Here is a 20,647-nt window from a genome sequence, read left to right on the forward strand (position 1 = left end):
TCTCAAGAGGTTCCCATGAGACCTTCACATGAGAGGTACATCCCATTAACAGCACCCATCGGTCAGGGAACTCAGCAGAGCTGCAGAACTGTGGGAATTTGGTACTGCTGTTCAGAGTTACATCACATTTCACCTTGAATGCCTCTACCACACCCTGTGCTCAGGAGCTCCACTTCAGCTCAGGCTGGACGGAGCCAGCCCACCACTCTTGCAGCCTGCCTGTGCCCCTGCGTCTTGGCTACATCACATGTTCTACCTGCTCTCTAGGATGGCATCAGCTCCCATTTTCTGCTACTTCTCATCAGGCAACCAGATGGATGCTGGGCATGACAGATTCCACTATTCTGTCTAACCGTGTGACCAGCACTGTGCTGGAGAAGGCAAAAGCCCTGCCTGTGTAAGACTCAACTGCCAGCTTACCCCTCCTTGCACAACAGCCCTGCTCTTTGCTGCTCTCTGACAGCCAACTTTAAAGAACCGGTATTGCATGCCAAAATGTCCATATCTAGACTCCTAATTTAAGAAAAAACCCAGCAATTATGGGGAGATAATATAAGTACAAGAACTCCTGTAAGTTGCTAGGAGTTTTTGGTGGTGGTGGTGTTGTTTCCTGGTAAGCTTTTCATACAAAATAAGACATTTATCTGTGCCATGAATTGCCTAAATCCAAAGCCACCAGACTTATCTCATGGAGCAAGCATGTGTATTTTAAGAGAAACAGACAGTAACATTATTATTAAAAACACTAGAAAAAGTGTTTGGACAATACTCAGGGACATCGTGTGGCTCCTGGGGACAGACTTGTGCAGGGACAGGAGTTAGACTCAATGATCTTTGTGGGTCCCTTCCAACTCAGCATATTCTGTAAAGTAGTTTCTCAAATACTTAAGAAGTGCAGCCAAGCCATTGATGTCTTTTCACAGTGGTAGCAGCATCAACAGACTGTCTGACTCAATCTGCCAGAGCAGCAGATGATCGTGAGTCAAGATCACAGTATAAATAAGGTGGAGAAAAAATTCCAAAGTCCCTGTCCTATTAAAAATGCCACGAGACTAAGCACATTGAACTCCTAACTGGGAAACTTCCAAGAAACTTGTTCCTCTCATGGAGTCTCCCTCATGGACACAGGCAATACCCTTTCTCAGATTGACACCTGAAACCTGAGGGGTAAGCACTGAACCTAAAGCAAACAACTTATAAAATCTCATTCCCAGCAAGAATGAGATTTTGTAAAGCAGAATGCCAAGTACATAAGAAAGACACACTCTTCTAAATTCTATTTTAAACAGCTTAGAAAACTGCTATGTTAAACAGCACTTCTGATCCAAAGCTGTATTAAACAGTGACTTCACAAATGCACACTTGAAAGATAGCATAAAACCTGTTACCTGCCTCTCCAAAAAGTAGATCCTTGGTTGTCTCAGACAGTAAAAATGAAATTTAAAAAGCCACAGCAAATACAAAAGCAAAATCAATGGAGAAACACAAAATACTGTGAAGATACACTGTACCCATTTCAACTAAATTGTTCATTCCTTGTCACTAACAGTTTTTATACATTGCAATTTCTATGCATGAGGAAAGTCTCCAGGCTTTGCAGGCTAGCAGAACAAAGCATACTACTTTGGGAAAGTGAAAACTGCTAACATGGGAGGTACAGTCTGTCATACAGAATTGCCTACCCTCTGTACCAACTGCAAACAGCCACTCCACCCTCAACAGCACCTAAAGATTTCACTGCTTTTACTCTTTACAGGCCAATTTATCATGAATCAATGTCCTAGGGTGATGTTATGATGCTTGTATCCCCAGCCATGTGTTCTGTTTATGCTGGATATTATATTTTGTGTCCCCAAGACTGGCTGAGAGAGAAAGCGGGGAGAAGAAGTGCAGATTTTTGTTATCAGAGACTGGACTCCTCTTCCACAGTCTGCGGGAACACTGTTGATGTCTGGGCACGGATGGGGCAGGACCCCATGCTCCTTTTGCTTTTTAGTTAGTTAAGCTAGCTGAGACAGTCGGAGCTTTCCCTGGACTGTTTTTCTTTCCCTTTTCTTGGAACCATTTGGACCTGCTCCAGACCCAAGGAACCCAAGGAAACACCAAGAGCTCACACTTTGCAGCCTGCTGGGGCCTTCTCTGCAGCCTTTCCCAGTGCCGGAGGGACTGAAAACAGAGCAACTACCCACCGGAGAGACTTTCTGAATTTGTCGTCTCTTCAGAGCAGCAAATGAGTTTTGTCATCTGGTATTGTTCATTTTTTGTGCTGGGGAGTATTTTGCCTGCTAAATAAACAGGTTTTTTCCTCTTGTCTCTGAGGAAATTCTTTCCCGAACCAGTTGGGGGGAGGCCAGATCTTAACCCAGCAAAGAGTACAGCTGTCCAAGCCATGAGCTGCCTGTTTCTCCAGGAGAATGTTGTGAGAGACAGGATCAAAGGCTTTGCTGAAGTCCAGGCAGACACATCCACAGCCTTCCCCTAATTCACTAGTCAGGTCACCTGGTTATAAAAGGAGATCAGGTTGGTCAGACAGAACCTGTCTTTCCTAAAGCCCTGCTGGCTGGGCCTGCTCCCCTGGTTTCCTGCATGTGCCGCCGTGTGACCGCACCCAAGATGATCTATTCCATAACCTTCCTGGGCACTGAGGTCAGGCTGACAGGCCTGGAGTTTCTCAGATGTGAACATCTAAAGTATTTTATAAATAAGCATAGTTAAGAACCACCTACAAGCAATCCATGCTTGAGTCATAAATAAGAAGACATCCTTGGCAAATCAATACTTTTTAAACACAGAAAAGTAAATATAGCTAGACTCGCAAGCTTTTAACTAACATAGGCCATCTGTTTGATCAAATAAGAACTGGGAGAACAGTAATAAGCTGCCCTTTTAAGGCTCTCCTCTCTCTCTCACCCCCACCCTGCTCCTTTTATTTCAGTTTGCAGGGGTCCGAGAACTCTTTTTGAGAGGGTGCTTTTTCAAACTTTATTTTAGCTGCTTGTTTAATGTCTTTAATAGAGAAATGGGATATTGGTATTTCAGAATTATTCTGAATGGAAGAAATTTACATTCTTCTCCTAGAGACATACATAGTTTTGATTTCAAACTAAGTTAACCCTTAATTATGTTTAATTACTCTAACCACAGCAGATGGCTAACTCCAAAAGGGATAATCCCCAAAACAGTCATTAGACAGGATCAGCAATAATTACACTATAGACCTAATGCATTTTGTGACTAAAAAGTCCATACCAGTTACAGCAGATCCATATCCTTTTTAACCTCAAGTATAAGTGAGACATTTGGTTCATTTGAGCTATTTTGTCAGTCAATAGTTATGAACTGCCATGACTGATTATTAATCTCTCATATTTGTAAAAGAGAAAAATCATTAAGTAAAACTAAGAAGAAAATTACTTTTTAAAATTTTCCTGGTGTAGTGATTTATGTCAGTTCCTCTCAATGCTTTTTCTGAAACTCCAGCTATTTTCCCAGAATTTCCCATGGTGAATAATCATCATTAATGCAACTTAACCCAATGAAAACAGAAAGTAATCTCTTAGTAAAAAGGAACAAAGAAGGGAAGTACGTGAAGCTTTACACAGGAAAAATGTTGTATTTTGGGGGGAAAAAATTACTAATGTTTAGTAAAAATAGAAACAATAAAAAAAAAAGATTTATTGAAGGAAACAACAGTCAAATAATTTTCAAATATATCAGGTTGAAATTTCTTTACAGTCAATTACCTACCTATTCTATGTTCAAAACCTTCATGGAAATGTACCCTAATGAAGAAAAACCCTTTTCCTACTCTTATCCTATCAATATTAGCAGGGATGTGTGAATACTATGAGGTATATTTTGAAGACATCTAAACACTAAACTCATCTCCAAATTCCAATTTAACTTCTACATTCGCATGTACTGCTTCCTTGTTTCCATTATTACCTCTAACACAGTGAAAAAAAAGTTGGGTAAAAATACGCTTCAGTTTTTCTCAACGACCAAGTGAAATTTGTAGCAACTTTATGACCCCAAACTATAGAAGAGTACCACAATACTGTGTTCTCTTGCCTTACAGCAAGGTATTTCACTGCGTCATAATAACATTGTCAGTCTGCCACTAGTTCTTGTATCAATGAGATACTGCCAGAAATATTGCAGGTGATGAAGGGAAGCACATCAGAGTCCCAGAACACAGAGTCCAGCACATCACAAATGCAAAATGCAGTGCCCAAAAAGGTCATGCTCAGAAGGTAAACGCAGAGCATGGGCGCTAGCTCAGAGGTGACTCAGCAGGCCAAGCAGTACCTGTGCATTCCACACCTTCCACAAGGGCCACAGAACCAGGGAGGAATGGGTTCAAAACAAGTGGTGTGACAAAAAACACCCACAAAACAAGCAAGCACACTGACCAAACCTCAGGTGAGAAGGAAGCGAGGTACCCACAGGAATGGGTGAAGCTCCTTACAGACAGACTATGGACACCAGAGGCTCCCACTGACGCTCCGTGCTCTGCCGACAAGGCCTCGTCACAAACCTTCCAACACACAGTCTACTACTGCTATGATGTTTTACACATTGAGATTTTTAAACTCAAATAAAAGTGCCTGTATACTTAGTGAGATCCACTGTCTCAAATATTGTACAAACCAGAAAAGCCAAGTTAACTGCTACATATTGCAAATTTTGCAGAATGTCACTGCAATTATGTCACTTTCAATAACTTGCACTAAGTACTTTATGTAAAATTCTCTGGGAAAAAAAGCCACCATAACAAAACTTCTTTTATTGAATCAACAACCACAATAAAATCTTTTTTTTTGTCAATCAAAAGCATGATTGGCTTGTGTTTCAAAGATATCACACAAAGACACTTTTATGCACCAATGCATAATTAATACCTTACTGCCAGTTATACTGTGTGAGGCAGACTGTACATTCCTGTGATATGTTCTAAATGGGCTTTATAGCCTTCCCCTGACTCACATCACCCATATTCAAACGGTGATGTGACAACTCATTGTTTATCATATTAGAATCCACAACAGTGAAAACATTCCTAAAATCACACAGAGATTACAATTCCATATATATTTGTTTTAACTGTCTTTACCCACATCAGGTGACTTACTAAAAGCCACTTCAAAGCAGACCCAACTCTTAAGCTCAATAAACAAGTAACTGTGTTGCTTTCCACTAGAAATAAACATAACTTTGAGTATTTCTGCACTCGCACATTCTGTAATTTTCATGATCATGGTAAAGAAAGAATAGTTACAAATGACAGAGGGCATTATAATTCACTTAGTTTACATTCCATGGAGGGAGGAGGGGCACACAGGTCAGGTTAAACTACAATCCTTCATAAGCCTCACTTCGGGACAAACCTCAGAATATATTTCTGAAAGCTGCATAATGCTGGGCAAAAAATCTAGCCTATCCAATCTGCACCACAAAAAGTGTACGGCCATCATAAGTATCCATGGGGCAACACAGCACCACGAAGAGGTACTTAAGGTTGAAGTGACCCAAGCCTCCTTAAATGTTTCAAATCCAGAGTAACAAACTAAGAGTCTGGTTTAAACCAATATATAAACAGAATCATAGGATGGTTTGGGTTGGAAGGGACTTTAAAAGCTCATTTCATTACACATACACACACCACCACAGGCAGGGACACCTTCCACTGGATGAGGCTGCCCACAGATCCATCCAACCTGGCTTTTAACAGTGCCAGGGGTGGGGAGATCACAATCGCTCTGGCCAATCTGTGCCAGTGCCTTACCACCCTCAATTTCTTCCTAACATCTAATCTAAGCCTACCCTCCTAAAATAAAATCTATCTGCATTATCTGTTATTCTGTACGAGGTTATCAACTTTATACATCCATGTTTAGCAGTTACCACTTTTATTAAGAACACACATCCCTTCACTTATTTTCACCTCTATGCTGGGTTTGGAAAGGAGAAGCTAACACCGTCACCCTCAAAACACAGAAGGAGATGGGTGGGATTAGCTTCTTACACAGATGAACACACTTTCAGTCAGGAATGCTCACCCTACAAAAGCAGCTGCCCAAGCCACTTCTTACAGTACAGCAAATTTCAGATGACAAGAAAGGAACCATCCTGTAAGTTACTTTTACCAACAGAAAAACTGCGCAATTCATCCAGTTCAAGAAGAGGAGCAGTCAGGATGCAGATATCAGGGTGGCAATTGTACAGTGCAACTCTGTGCAGACATTAAGGCTTATGGACATTCCGCTCATGAAGTGGAGATGATGGCACCACACACCTGTATTCCAACGCTTCTAAGCAGACTCCAAACAGCAAATAAATAGTGGTACCACATAAAATTGATGCAAAGTCTAGACTCTTGTCATAACTGCAGAGGCTAAAATAACAGCATCTGAAGAACATTCAACGGCAAAGATTCTCTGGCATCAGTTTGGTAAATGCCCCAAAGAGGGAAACTCACCAGATTTTGTCATTAAACCAAAACAAAGGATTTATCATTTCAGTTCCTAAAAAAAAACCCAAACCAACAAACAAATGGATCACTGCAATATTTTATACTGTCTTGGGATGAATATCAGTTTTTATTTTCATGCCTAACCGTTCTTCCAGTTTCAATGTAAAAGCCCACTCTTCCATTCCCCACATATCTTTTTTTTTAATGTTCTCATTATGAGACTTCAATAACTTGGGGTTCATTTGCACCAGATTCTAGTACTAGTACATCTTCTAAAGAAGCAAGACTTAGCATTTTATACTATTACTTCAGTTTGTGAGGGCACTGAGCAAACTATCTACAACTACCTCTATGCCTTTAAAATTATAAAGTATTATTCAATCTTTGCATACTGATAATCAATACAACATTTTTTAAATACATAGCAGAAATTCTTGCTTAGGGTGGTTCTGACCCACCCTAAGAACAGAAACCCTAAGGATATAAATCCTATGCAAGAGTAGTTCAAAAATCAGTAAAACAACCGGGACAGCTGATGTCAATGCCTTTCTTTTCTGTGCTTTTTCAAAATCTGAATTTTAATCCGTCAGAGGCAAATTTTCTGCTTTTCAGGTGGTATTCTGCCACTCAGAAACTTAGCTCCTGTTTAGCCATTATATAGTACACCTCTTCCCATAGTTCAAAAGCCAGACTTGATCTCAAGTTCAAGATTGAGGCTTAGCTCCAATTAAAGGCACTATCAGAGCTGGAGAAAACATCTACCGAGGGGGAGTGCCCTGCTGAACCTCTGACAGCGAAAGCTGCCACAGGCTTGTCTAAGCATCATTAAAATTCAACAGTGCATGTGCCAAACATGCTTTTTATAGTACTTCTATATTTGAATCTTGCCTAACTTCGCCAAATAATAACAGAAGGCATTAAACCAACACCTAACTTTGTGGAGCCTAAAGTATTGTCTCTAATATATATAGGTATAAGAACTTTCAAAAGGAGTCACAACAAACAATGTGGTTTTCCTACTTGGTATTATTTTGCTTTATGCTAGGAAAAATAACAAAGAAATTACTGCATAGAGAAAAATTCAGTTCATCTTTAAAAATATGATCTAAAGGAAAATTAATCTAGGGAAAGAATAACTACAAATCTAATATCTGTTTGGGTGTATGAAAGCCATGTGTGTCAAAATAACGAGTTCAGAACAAGTCCATGGGTACTGCCCAGTAAAAAACAAGATGCTGAAAAAAGGGTTCTTTTACCCTGAAGTCCTGAACTTACAGACCACATATACTCTAACAAGTACGCCAGGGCAAGGATGGTAGGCAAATGGACCGTTCCTAACAAATGGTCTAGAGATTTTTTGGGGTTTTTTTGTTTGTTGGGAGTTTTTCATCCTAACAATTTAAGTTATTATTCTAGTCCTTCAAATACTGCTAAAAACTATGACCACCAGCATACTCTGATGAGAAATGAATTATGGATACCAAGTCAGTGTTTCAGAAAAGCATTCAGGAGAAACAAATATTTTCAATGTATTCTTGTACCAGCCTTAGGCTCTGCAATGGGTTCTGATTTTGTTTTAGAATAGCATCAAACTTCAGTCTGATTATTCTAACACTAATATCATTTTATGTTTAAGCAAAAGACAAAACCCCAAACATCTAAATTGTACATTAGGTTCTCCAATGCCAGCGAAAACTAGTTTTAGCCCATGGGAGAGAGAAGAAGTCTATCAGCCTCTCACATCAATGACTGAGTTCTGGCACCTTGACTAAAAAACTTATCACTGAGGAATGCTAATTCCTCAGTTTTGAACTTCTAAAAGCATCTTGTGGTGTCATCTTGAAGGAATGTAATAGTTGCCACTAATTGGCTGAGACACACATACACGGTTTCCACATTTTCATGCAGTCACACTCATGGTTCTCTGGAATCCCAGAACCAGCTCTTGAAGGAAGTGTTACATGCCATAACAGCCACTGTTTTGAGTCAGCTTCATCATTGGCATCCATTCCATTTTCCAAAATATCTTTCTTAGGTTATTTGTACATTGTTTCTTCCAGTTGGAAAGAGATGATGATTTTTTTTAAACCTGAGACATTTGAGCAAAACAAAACCCCCAGAAAACAACAACAGAGTCCACTAAAGTTTAGGCAAACAGAGTAACTAGAAGGAAAAATAATGGGGACTTAAGACACAAAGAAATAAAATTAAGCCTTAACAGAACCCACAGCAGGTATTACTGTGTCAGAAGACTATTCTGGCTGAGTCCATTCACAACACTATTTTAACAAACCAAGCAGATGCAAATCTGACATCTTGATGTTATTTACAAACCTGAAATAAGTGCCTAGACACAAAAAACCTGACAGATCACAATTTTATTTCTATAAACTGGAAAGAAAGAAGATAATAAGCCATCCATACTTCCATCTTCGAAACAAAAGTACTGTATCTAGATATTAAGCTCTAACAAAGCCACATGCTAAACATTACATTTTCCTACATGATTAAAGAACACTGGTTAAAGCACATGAGTCCACTTTTGCTGTACACCATGTGTTGTTTTCTTGCAAAGCTTGAAAACCCTTTAAAGATTAACAGTGATACACATTGTAAATGAGCCATTCTTTAAAAATTTGAAGGCACTCTGCAAAGGCAAGCATTCAATAATGGTCATATCTGACAGATAAAGCTGGGGCTGTCTTATGGGGTGTGGGAGCAAGAAGCCTAAGCAGTCCCAACTCCTGCTACCCAGCTCTCAATTGAAGAGCTCCATGGGGACCTGTGGCTGGACCCAGGGCTAGCATCTGCCCTTCCCTGCACAGCAAAACCACCTGTATCCTTTGGCCACTGCTGCCTCCCACACTTCCCTTCCCCCAGGCAGCCCAGGCAATGCAGCTCCTCCAGCTCCCATCAGGGCTGTTCTACCTGCTCTGCAGGAGTAAGTTCTGTAAATTAAGCTGAAGCTTGAGCCAACAAGGTCAGCTGTGAGGCACCAAGCTTTAAGAGTGTCTTCAGAGGTAGAATATGCAAAAAGATTACAAATAGCAAGGGAAGCCTTTTCAAAACACCCAGATTGTAGGACATTGGAAAGAACAGAGCAGGGGTACAAGAAGATGGCTGGACAGCAAGGAAGTCTGCTGGAAGACAATATATACGTTTTGCTGGTCCCCAGACTAGGACATTTCATAGACATAGTCAATATTAAACACTACTGAAATTATCTGGAATATCATACTATATAAATTTTATCTATTAACAGCAGCAATTCAGTATTTTGTTAAAAAAAAATCAACAGAATCTTGTTTTGTAAGAGACATTAGGATAGGATAGTACTTCAGGTCACTGGGCTTCCAAATTAAATACCAGGATTAAGGGCTTGTAAGGGAGGCAGCATTTGTACAAAACCTATGGCTATCCTGTGAATCCTTTATCTTTCAGTCAGTGTTCTCAAGATGAAAAGGTCATAGTTTCAGAGAGAATGGCACTCATTCCTCAGCAATCCTCAGAATATAGCACAAGTATTTGGGGGAAAAACAGTTCAAATCAATGGCTTCCAAATACCAGGTCTTCACCACCCCACAAGATGAGAACACTTTAAAAAAGTAATATACGTTGAATCCCTCTTCCTTTCTTCCCCACGGCATTTTTCCTGCCTTGTTCTCCTTAAAATAGACCTGTATCTACATGCTCTAGCCACTCCGTTGTCCACACCCTTTTCTCTATAGCTAACAACTCCTGTGAACTAATAGGTCAAGTATGTCCAAAAACCTCTTTCTACCTCAAGCTGAAGGAACACTGCTCCTCACCTACTTATTTTTCTCACAGAGTGAACAAAACAGATTTCGCATATATGCTGTGTACTTTACAAGTTTTTTTAATAACAGCTGTTTAATTCAATGTCTTTTTTACCCATCTATTATAAAAAAAATCTCTTTCTTTTAACTGAATAGTATTTTTTCTCCATGTTTCATTTTTGGTTCCAGTTTCTGTTAACATAGTGGATATATTGTGTTACTAAATGAAATTATACATCCTTTCAATTTCATGTAAAATACAATAATAGAAAAATGGATTTTTGAAGAGCAACAATTATTTTGCTTAGAAATTCATTAAAAGGTTTTTCATAATCTAATTTATAAAAGGAGAAAAAAGTCTTTGGTACCAAGAACACAATATTATTGTATTATTAATTTAAATCAGAACTGCAAAATTTAATTTAGCACTTTTCTAAACTTCCACAAAATGACCAAGAACACAAATTGGTATTATGTACTATAGAATTCCAGTAACATTCATCATGGTACATACAGCACTACTGCAAGTGCTATGCCATTTATACTAGCACAACACAAGACCAACCTTAAGAAGAATAAAATAATTGTAGACCCATGTAGAAAGCCAGGTAAGATCACAAACACTCTGTAACCATTGTATGACAACAAGAAATCTGTTAGACTGATAGTCTTGAGAAAAATAAGACCACACCCGGGTACTGAGTGATAACTCACACTCACCTGGTCCTCAGCAGCAAGAGCCAAGAAATTACTTAAAGTAAAATTAACACATCAACTCTAATAAAGATAGAAACAGCACTCACATGATCATATAAGAAAGGTTGACAAAATGGCTGTTTTGCTTTATTTGAAGACTAAGTTTCTTAGACAGGAAAACAGTTCTGAAGTGATAAAAATATTATGAAAACAGCAATACTTTAGAATTTGCGTGAAACACACATTCTATGTCACTGCATTTGTCCAGTGAGTATTCATCAGAATTTTTCATAAAGTTAATACTAGTTTGCTGAAACCTAAATAGACTTCAATGGTTTGGGGTTTTTTAAGCTCATGAAAATCAGAATTTTTGCTCATCACTACTGCCAGATAAGCATTACAAGAAGCAGCAGTTGTCTCAGAATTAAAAAAATTTGCTATTCTATACATTCTTTTTGCATTCTTCAATCTATAAACATTTCAAGCTATTAACCCAGGGAAGGCCAGGAGGGGCGGGGGGGGGGGGGGGGGAAGGAGGGGAAGGAAGCACAGAAGAAAAGCACTGAACACTTGGCATTACAGGAGAATAGATAAAGAACACAAACAGCTTACTGTGGAGAGGGGTTTAATCAGGAAGTAGCCATTATCCTGTCGCTACAGAGCAGTGACAGCACTCCAAAACAAGCCGAGGGTTTGGTCTTGGAGGTTTTTGTTGTTTGCTTTCTTTTTCAATCAAGAAGGAAGAAAGCACACATGCTATCATGTCCGAGTTTGCTGAGCCCAAAGGTCGCCAGATGCCTACTGTCAAAAGCTATCCTGAAAATGAAATCCAAGCAAGCATTGACAAAGCTGTATTTAAGGAAGCATCTAAAATCTACCACAAGCTCCCTCTGTGTTACACACAAAACATGGCTGTCTTATTCAGAGATTAGCAATTATTGTAATGAGATACTGTCGGAGAGGGTCAAACAGCGCTTCCTGCAGTTTACACATCTTGATTTCCTGGTAAACAAACTGAAAGGCAGGTGGAGCACTTGGATCACCAGTAACACAGCTGCTCACAGACCAAAACCAGCTCAGGAAAAGTATGCAGCTTTATCTGTACTTTAATTACATGAAGGGAAAAGGTAGAAGAAAAACATAAAACCGACTGAACCATAAAGGAAAGTTTTCCCACAGTGTCACGTAAGCATCAGTGCCAGGCTGCATTGTTTTCTCGTTTACACCAAGCCCAAGGAAAATATCGCTATTTTTATGTAAATTATGCATATGTACACACACACACACACACACACACACACACACACACACACACTCTCTCTCTCCAGAACAAACTGCTCCCCAAGTTGTTTTTGGTATGTAAAAGTGCTATGAAACTATACCCTGAAACAACCCCGGAAAAATCTGAAACTAAGAAAAACAAACTCTAATCACTGCATGCGAATTTAAGCACAATTAAATCTACTAACAATATGCAGAAATCATAAAAATTAATTAACAGAATTTTAGAAAAAAAAAAATCAAATTACTTTTCTTGAAACTGCCAAAAACTTTTCCTCTACAAATCAAATAATCGCATATGGACTAAATATATGGCAGTGACTCAGTGAGAAGAGATTACAGGTTGTCCCCTACCTATAATCATTCCAAAAACTAATTTCCACAAGTTTCAGTGTAAAAACTGTATTTTCATGGTGGAACTGAAGAGGGTCCTAGGTTACTATGAAAATTAAAAGGGGAAAAAAAAAAAAAAGCAACCCCCAACAAATAAATAAGAACACTCCCCGCCCAAAAAAACCTTTGACTAATAGAATTAAAAGCTCACTTCTCCTAAGCAACTGGAATAAAGTATTTGGTCCAAAAACAGAATACAGAATTTCTGCAAGAGATCAATATAGTTAACTTATTAGACAATCTGTTTATACAAGTGAAACTGTTACAGTGACCAAAAATAACAGCACAAGCGCCTGAACCACAACATGTAATCCAAGAAAAATCATTTGTATGGCAGTAGAGAGATGCAAAGATACTAGGGGCTGGGGGGCAGTGGATCAACCAAGGAATTCTTCCTCTCTCAGAAATCCAGCAGCATCAAAGACAACCTGGGGAACACACCAAAGTAACATGTCTGAAAAAACAAATCAAGAAACACAAAAGTTTCTAATAACAATGTTAGAAATACATGGCAGCCATTTTTCACAATCACGAAAGAAAAAGAGGAAACCCATTAAAAAATACAGAAAACATTACTGGAAAGATCAAGAAATACGAAGGGGTTCATCTATATCAGCAAACACTGACAGTGAAAATGCAGCCTTTGCCAATGAAGGAGTGATTCTGTCCTCACAATCTCCCAAAGATACATTAAGAGGGATCTCTACAATTAAAACAAGACACCAAGAAGAATTTTGCAGGCTGTGATTGTTACAGACCTAACTAGTGCAGCCACAATTTCCTCATCAGACACTTCCATATTAACTCATTGCCTTAAGTTAAACTACACCAAAACTTCAGCATTTCATTCACACGATTTTTTGTTTCCTGTCTTACAGAAAAGTAGTTCTGTCAAACCATGTGCAGGTTTTCTGAAAAGAACAGTAGAATTCCAAACCATCAAATGAGAAAAGTCTTTGCAAAAACAAAGACTATCAGCAGCACTCTTCACAGTAGTCTTAAAATAGTTTTAAAAAGCAATATATATTGTGTTTAATTGGGGTAGTTTGGTACTAGTATCACTGCAAACAAGCTTTCACTGCAAGATTTAGGAGACCATGATCTGAATCCTCAATCTGCTAATATCAGAAATTTGCATGCTAAAATACAGCTACGATTAATTTGGTTGTTGTATGACTCCAGGACAATCACATAGAATAGTTCTACGTGTTAAAGTAATAGCTCATAAACGATGATTTTTCTAAAATTGTTTCAATCCATATTGCTCATAATGTGAAAAATACTTCGTGTGGAACAGCTGTTTACTGACAGAGCAATGAAGGAGAGAGAAACAAAAACATGCCACTGGAAGCAGCAAAACAGAAGGTCCATACTCATTTTCCAAACCCAAGGCTCAATCAGACCTTAGTCCAGTAACAGTCAGTGAAGCACTGAAAGCACAGATTTTGTTTCTATCACTGTAGCCATCAGAGAAGCTAAATATACTGAACTACAACCCACTGCCTCCATGTTAGTCAGCAAGAGAGTAACAAAGATTCAGCAATTGTTCTCAGAAGTTTTACAGACGACCAAAACACTGGTGGTCAAACACCTCAGCTTCACAAAAAAAATTACACGTTTATAAAACTGACCTAATATGATATAATAAATGAACTACTCCAGCTGTATCTCAAATACTTATCAGCCCCTGCCCTCATGAAATGGCATGGCCTCAAGATGTGGAGTTACTGTCTTCATGAAAGATTTCCTTTTCTTAAGAGTATCACTTTCTATACAGCAAATTCTAAGTCTAAATATGGGTACTGAATACAACTCTAGCTATGGGTATGCTTAGGTAAACTATATCAAATGAAAAAATTAAAATCTTTACAAAACAATACATATGATAACATTAAGTAAAATATTGAAGGGCTCCTCCACTGAGATTTCAACCACTGCTCATGGAAATTAAATCTATGGTCATAAAGAAATTACAAAATCGTGAAAACTTCACCTACTAGATTTCAGTCTATCTAGAACTACCTATATTCATTGAGGTAGCTCAAGTCCACAGATTTTGATTTAGAACGTCTCAGTTTACCCTGTGATAAAGAAATATAAAAGCAGTTAAGTCATAAATGTTGCTTACACACAGTTGAGAAGACCATGTGATCCCTATGGAACCTGCAGTGAATACTAACAAAGCCAGAGATCATTACATTTTGCATCATAACTTGATCCAATTTCAAAATTGTTGCAAAAACCACATGTTCATACCAGAAATACTTGCTCAAAATTGCAAACATTTATGAATACAGGCCCAATACCTGAATCCAGCGTCATCTGTGAACCCAACCTGCATCAATGGTGTTGGAGAGCATAAACTTCCTGCAGTTTATTAATTCAATATGCTTATTTATAAAAGTTTCAGATGCAGTATTAAGTCTACCTTTTGCTTCTAGCTATTTTATCTGGAATACTCTGATACTAACTGCATGGACCAATAAGGAGGACACAAAAGGGATAATTCATTACTTAAGGAGTAACAGTGATTCTAAAGAATCTTTTTATTCAAGAAAAATCTAACAAGCTAATAGAAGTGACCTCCAAGTAAACTACAAAAGATTGGCAGGAGGACAGAAGTGTCCACAAAGGATAGGCCCAACAACCGACTTTCTCCCCCTCATTCAGCCTGAAACAGAAGCCTCAATCACCATTTACTCCTCAGAGACCTTCATGCAATGGCACACCAAAGCAAGTCCTCCTTGCATCCCTGTAAATTCAGACTCTGACAACATTTACAAGACTCAGTAGCATTTTTTCCCTACATATGCTACTGTACGGAGCCCACTCTTGAGTTCTGCTCTTACACTGAGTACCACTAGTACTCATTGGATTGGTCTAAAGTTTGGTCCCCAAACTGGAAACAAAGATGCATCACAAGGGACAGATTACCTTACTTCAAATAGTTTCTCACCACCAAAAACAACTACATCAACCAGTCGTTAAAACACATCAGCTGACAGTAAGGAATCTGCGTCCTTACAGTGGTTATATCCCTTACCAAAGCCAAGGGAAAGAGGTGTCGTTTCCCAAGGAGAAGAGAGGCAACAATCCTCCCTTTGCTCTACCTCCTACATAGCCCAGTCACATTTTTAAGTCATATTGCTCACGATTTGGCTTTATTTTAAAGGCCCTTTGGTCCTCATTGAATTGTTTATAAAATGCATGAACACTGCACCTGTCAATTTGATCCTGAAACAGGATCTTGCATTTGAAATGAACACAGTAGCTACCAGTGAACATTACTCAGAAAGAGCCATATTCTACTCTTACTATATACACCTCTACCAAAACCGAATTGTTTCAGTGCACATAAGAAGCCACACAAAACCCCAGAAAACTAGCGTATTCTTTGCATTACCTCAGTGCCCAAAATCATTCTTCATGCCAGCTCGTTACCTAAAACTCATCACAGAACTACAAAAAATCCCAAACTATCACTCACTTAGTGGCATTGCAAACATCTGCCACTAGATTTCAACCCCACAAAATATATATACATGGAATAAATACTCAAAGAGCACAGAAAAAACCCTGAATTTCAATACATTTTCATTTTCCTGTATCAAAGCTTTCTCATGTACTCCTTTTCAGTCTTAGCATTACTAAATGGTTTTAACTAGCAACTTGGAAAAAACAAACTAAAAAAACCCCAAACTAAACCATATCAGGATGTCAAGGAACACACTGTCCTATGTACCAAATAATGTAATTTCATAATAAAGTTGATATATCTTACCATAAAGTTTTGCTAGCATTTTTCAATATAATCTATTAAAATTTAGTCATTTGAGTTTTATGAGATTTGACACCAAGATGAGGTTTATTTCCATGTCCTGCATACATTACTATCATCCATTTTGAAAAGCATTACAGAAACCAATATTCTTGATTTTCTTTACATATATGTATTTGGGGGGATAAATTCAGTATTAACTGCTATTTAATAAGATTTTGGAGAAAAGATCACATAGGTAGAGAAATGCACATAGAAGTAGAGTTAAACTGCTATTTTCCATTAAAATAACCATTAATTTACCACATTATTGGAAATTTGAAAATAAATTATTTTGAAACTATATTTCAGAAGTTTTTAAAGCTCGGAACTACAATAAATATATTCTTTATCTATCATCAAAGTACATATACACACACAGACACTCTGAGAATACAATATTCATTTTGCTGCAGAAGAACAGACATTGCATAACAATGAGATTTGCTAATGAAATCAGCCATCAACCTGGAATACATTTGTATTAAACCAAGACCTCAGTGTCATTTTCTTTTTGCATCATTTGTTCTCTCATTTTTCGACCTTTCAAGTACTCTATCCTCTTGGTTTCAGTGCTTTGAGTACAGCAATACTGCAAAATATTTGAACACTGTATGTACAACACTTATTATTTTACAAAATTTCTTTCTCTGCTTACTACTAAATGCAGATTCTAATTGCATAGCTTCTATCAGCATTGCGAATGTACCCTTGAATGAAAAATCAACGGGTACTATAGAAACAAAGGAGTTTTATTTCCTCTGTAAAACTGCAGGAACATCTAATAAAAACTGGCTGTCACTTGGAACAAACTATACTTTCATAGCTCAAGTTGCACACCCCTTAATACAAGAATTTAACAGAACACCGCGTTTTAGAAAAATAGCCTCTCTATTTATCTAATGATTAAACAGGACAGAATTTAGCATCATTACATGAACACAGGTGTATTTTCTTTGCCTGAACATGCAAGAACATTATGAAAAAAAGTAAAACAAACCAGCAAGCTCAGTGACAGTATGTTAAAGTATGCTGTATATATAACAGGTACATAAAACATTTTACTGAAAAAGAGATTAATACAGAATGGAATTATTTATTCTACTCCTCTGATGTGACCATAAAAAATTAAAAATTACAAAGGTATTTTAAAAGACATTTTTCTCTCATTATACCAATATCATATTTTGGTTTTGCAGGTTATAGGCTGTCTTATACTTCATAGATAAAAAGCAATCTATTTGCACCCCTAGCTCCAAAAGTATTAAACCTATGTTTTGAAATCACCCCAAGACTATTGAAACTAGAATACAGCGCACTAATTTTTTGTACTGTTCTCATTTTACAGATTTTTTTTTTTATTGAATTAATACAAATAACACATTGTGACCATATGGTACTATCAAGTTAGTATTATTGTTGATAAGCTCCAAAGTCATACCAAAACCTAATACAAAACAATAGGGAACAAATGTTTGTGGACCTGTTTGGTAGGGTTGGCTTTTTTTTGCAGAAGCGGGTGAGAGAGGGGGGGGTCACACATTACATGGTGCTTGCTTGGGTGGGCATGAGTGGTTTTTTTTTTTTTAATTAACACTACAAAACCCTAACTCCATGAAAAGGAAAGGGCAAATAATTACTTACTCTAGTGTACAAAAATTGCTCACAACTCTCATGGAATAAATGGAAGCAATTTGTAATTTATTTCATCTGGGGGATGTAAGGAAGCCATTCAGTCATTCTATAGTTACAACAGCCATCCCAACATCAAAAAAGTCCAAAAGAAAGTTTAACTTCTTTTATGCCACTTTTTAAAGTGGCATAAAAGACCACTGAAAACATAGAGAAAAGTAATTACATGTCAGAATATGGACTTAAGCATCCCTGGAGCAAGTTGTATCAAACGGTCTCTATACAGCTCAGGAATACTATCAAGATACTGGACATAATGAACTAGGTAAGTAACTGAAAGCAAAAAAATTTCCATAAACTGTCTTTATATGCGCTCCACTGCTAAGTTAACAAGCACCTATGTCATATACACAGGTGTAAGAGCCTTTGAAAGCTGAAGGCATAAAACACATGGCCTTATTTTTTCTTCCATTTTCCTCAGTTTTAAAGATACGTGGCTACAGGATACAAACATCCAGTCATAAGTCATATGAAGAGGTCTTACTCTCATTCACGCATTACCACGTCCTAATAAAAAGATGTATGAAGACTATCACACACTATCAAAAATGCTTCTTTCAATTATGAAGCATTTGTCCTCCTGCAATAAAGCCATCCACATTAGATCTCAAAACGACTGAAGCTGAAGAGATACAGGAGGCATGATTAATTTAAACACAAGGACTATATGACCTCTAGGCTCTGAAATAAAGAAGCTCTAATGCAACAACCCTGACCCTTGAAAGTGATAGGTCGTTTTCGTCTGTGATTGCTTTCTGAAACTCTTAACAGTTGTCAAGTAGGCTAAAGAGTACGGCTGGCAGATGATAGCTGAGAAAAGCCTGCACTTTTAACAATGACTTACTGCCATGTCATATAGATCAACAGTCCAATTGAGCATCTTCTACAAGATCTTACAGGCTCTTGAAGCCACATATTACAGCAACTGACATCACTGGCTTTATTAGTGATCAATCTAGTGGATATGAAAGCTAAGAATATAGAAAACTGTTAAATCATACAGGCTTAATTCAAATGAGAATGACAAGATGTGCAAATTTACTGTACATATGAAATATGTGATTCTGGTACATCACTGTTGACACTAGGCAATCACGCATATACCTTAAGCACAGAACATAAAACTTCACAACTCACACAACTTGGCATAAATTTCATAGGCATGAGAACACAGAAACCAGTTATTCTACTAATGAAAGTGAACCCTTATTTTAAAAGTATTGACAAGAATATAGATGAAACTGTATCAACACCACATAGAATAAGATAATGCCAGGTGCCTGCTAAAACATACTTGAATTTTTATCAATAAGAAAAAGCATTCATCCAGAAATTTATTTATTTGTATTTATTCTCTCTGAACTCCAAAGAGGAAGCTACTTCAGTATATAGTCTAAAATTCTATATATTGCTGCAATAAATCACAGATACAGATACTCAGAGTATGAGTATATTCCAAAATTTAACACTGTCCATTTTATAGTGTTTCAAATATTCCGGAGAATATTCATAAACATATACATGCTGACACACAGAATACACACATATACATAGCCAGTTTGCATATACTGGTTTTGTGTTGTGCTTTACTCGTAGTCATATGCATGCACACTAACACCCACACTTTCAGCATTACACAGTGCTTACTTAAATGCTATTACTGGCACGTCAATGCAGAAATTGTAAGCATGCTTCAAAGCTTACTTTTAAATACCTAGCAATAAAGCAGGCTTATACTTTTTTCACAATGAAATACTACAAATTGTACTGAATTACAATGACTACCATTTATCTACTTTTAGGGAGTAAAACTAGAGGACAATTTATTAAAGCACAGGAGGAACTCCTGAACACTGGAAGGTCACAGGCTATGTGCTGAGCTGCTAAGCAAAAGTGTCTCTGATGTTGCAGAGCTGCCATTTTTCTTCCTTGACAAAGCCTCCATCTGCCACAGAGCCATTTACAGCCTCAGAGTCAGAATATCAATGATTTCCAACCATTCCGCAAGTATGCTTTCACCTTGACATCACCTCTGTAAAATATCTAAAGCAGATAATACATATAACCCTCAACTATCTCTAAGCCCATGCTTTATTCAATTGATATGCATTTAAGGTGTACTCTAATACATAATTTCTTTACTTCCTCTGAATTGTGCAAGAATATGAAAACTAAATTGTATACATAGTTTTCCCTGTTGTGTTTGCCCTAAAGAAATTACCTTTGAAAAATCTAAAAAGAAAACCTTTGACTATTGACAAAACATGTAAAAATTAGTTAGAAAATATCTGTATTTACATAATGTACATGCACACCATCACAATTTACTTTATTCTTTCCCTTATAAACAAAACATGCCTGGTAAGATACTTACTACACAGAATAAACTATCATAGCCCCGCTGAAACTAGCAAAACTACTTTCAGCTCTTGATGTATAGACAATCTGATTTTTTTTAAAAAATCCAGATTAGAGATAAGTCAGAAGAGGAAAGAGAAT

The 20,647-nt window shown here is 37.6% G+C and overlaps 1 protein-coding gene across 12 annotated transcripts in view; it reads right to left on the reverse strand.

Annotated features, from left to right (window-relative positions):
• BAZ2B (bromodomain adjacent to zinc finger domain 2B) overlaps positions 1 to 20,647 on the reverse strand; it is a 111,438-nt gene that overhangs the window by 59,627 nt on the left and 31,164 nt on the right. For 9 of the 12 annotated variants that reach the window (XM_054515383.1, XM_054515381.1, XM_054515379.1 and 6 more), the window contains exon 1: positions 11,578 to 11,837. The exons of the other annotated variants lie outside the window; for them this stretch is intronic. The gene's annotated coding sequence lies outside the window, so the exon portion shown is untranslated. Of the gene's footprint in view, positions 1 to 11,577; positions 11,838 to 20,647 lie in introns of those variants that run through there. 12 annotated transcript variants of the gene reach the window in all.

This window comes from Molothrus ater, chromosome 7 (genome assembly GCF_012460135.2).
Source record: "Molothrus ater isolate BHLD 08-10-18 breed brown headed cowbird chromosome 7, BPBGC_Mater_1.1, whole genome shotgun sequence".
NCBI classification, from domain to species: Eukaryota; Metazoa; Chordata; class Aves; order Passeriformes; family Icteridae; genus Molothrus; species Molothrus ater.